Here is a 2,500-nt window from a genome sequence, read left to right on the forward strand (position 1 = left end):
GTGTGTGTGTGTGTGTGTGTGTGTGTGTGTGTGTGTGTGTGTGTGTGTGTGTGTGTGTGTGTGTGTGTGTGTGTGTGTGTGTGTGTGTGTGTGTGTGTGTGTGTGTGTGTATGTGTGTATACATATATATATATATATATATATATATATATATACTTAGAGAGAGAGAGAGAGAGAAGAAAAAGAGAGATTTATAGATATATATAGATATATATATGTATATGTATATATATATATATATATATATATATATAATATATATATATGCATATATATATATATATGTCTTTGTCTTTCACACACACACACACACACACACACACACACACACACACACACATACACACACACACACACACACACACACACATATATATATATATATATATATATATATATATATATATATATGTATATATATATATATATATATATATATATATATATATATGTGTGTGTGTATGTATACATATATATGTATGTGTGCGTGTGTCCATACATACATATACATACATGTATATGTATGAATGGGGTGGATAAGTATTACTGTGCTTCATACAGATAAAAACCTGATTGTATAAAACGATCGTCCCTTTTTCTTTCTGTCTTTCTGTCTTTTTGTCTTTCTGGCTCTCTGTTTCTTGCCCTATTCTCTCCCACTCTCTCTCTCATTCTCTCTCTCTCCCTATCCCCCCCCCCCACTCTCTCTCTCTCTCTCTCTCTCTCTCTCTCTCTCTCTCTCTCTCTCTCTCTCTCTCTCTCTCTCTCTCTCTCTCTCTCTCTCTCTTTCTCTCTCTCTCCCTCTCTCTCTTGATAGGAGCATTCGGCATTGAACAAACCATTCCCACTTTACGCCTCGTATTCGTTCAGTCCCGGCGTGACGTCACCCCCCCCCCCCCCGGCGCGCGTGAGAGCCGAGGCTGAGGTGGGGGGGGACACTCCTTGGGCCGATTCCCTCCCCTCATCCCCTCTCTAAGCGAATCAAAGGGTAACGCCATAGAGCATAGGCCGACGGCGCCCCTCGCCTCTTACTGATCATAGGCCAACTCATTATTCGCCTCAGCTATTCAAAATTTAGGCCTACGGAAGTGATACTGACATGAAGCTAATTGGGGTAGTTCCAAAGGGGAAGCCAAGTGATAGGGATGAGGGGTTCCGATTCGCCGCTTTAAATTGATGTTCAGTTTTATGTTGTGGGCTTAGGCCTATGCTTGAGACGTGTGGCTGCCGGCTCTTCCCACGAAAAGAAAACCCGATCTGTTTGGATGCGTTCCGTTTCTTTAACTACGCCTCTACTATTTCTTGATTGAAAATAAATAACCAAGAATGAATCACTATCATATATGGAAATAAGATGAAGATGAAAAAGAATGAGAGAGTTTCCCGTGAGCCCCGAGAAAGAATACTTAGCCTTATACTCTATTTTTCTATTTTCCTTCCTACTTCTCTTTTTATTATTATTATTTTTTTTTTTTTTTTTTTTTTTTTTTTTTTTTTGTCTTTTTCATTATCCATTCTGGCAGCTCAGCCAAGGGAGGTCATAGTTACTGCGATCAGCCTTTTACAGCCAATACTCGTGTAGACCGTCAGGGTTGTTATTTAGCCCTTGGTAGCTCAGAGCTCAATAAACATACATTCCGTTAGGACTGCTAAATGTTCGTACGATATAAATATACTTTCGGTGTGAACTTACTTCTATGAAGACAACTGTTAAGTCAGTATTGTTCTTTTGCTTCGGTTGTCTTTATCGTCATTATTATCATTATTGTTGCAGTTGTTATTTCTGCTGTTGTTGTTGTGTTAGATAATGCGTTAGTTGATGTGAAGGATGTTATTGCAGTTGCATTTGTTGTCTTTGTGATTATTGTTATTGCTGTTGCTGTTATTTTGTTGCTTTTGCTCTTATGGTTTTAGTCGTTGTTGTTTTGTTATTATTATGATTATTATTACTGTTAGTAGTAGCAGGAGTGGTTGTAATGTAACACTGCTGATGACCGTTATTATCACTTGTTGTCATAATCAACATTATTATTAAGATTGTTATCATTATCATTATTATCATCATTATTATTGTTATCATCATCATTATCATTATTATTATTATTATCATTATTATGATTATTATCATTATTATTACTATTATTATTATTATTATTATTATTGTCATTATTATTGTTATTATCGTCATTACTACTATCATTATCATTACTATTATCCTTATTATCGTTACTATTATTATCATCTTTTTCATTATTATTATCCTTATTATTATTATTATCACTATTATTATCATTATAAATATCCTATTATTATCATTATAAATATCCTATTATTATCATTACTGTTATTATTGTTGTTAATATTATGCTATAAGATATTCTTTTATTATAATCATTATCGTTATCATTATTAATATTATCATTATTATTATTATTTTTGTTATACATTATCATTACTTTATTATCATCATTATTAATATTATTTTTATCACTATTATTAT

This window comes from Penaeus chinensis, chromosome 12 (genome assembly GCF_019202785.1).
Source record: "Penaeus chinensis breed Huanghai No. 1 chromosome 12, ASM1920278v2, whole genome shotgun sequence".
Classification (NCBI taxonomy): Eukaryota; Metazoa; Arthropoda; class Malacostraca; order Decapoda; family Penaeidae; genus Penaeus; species Penaeus chinensis.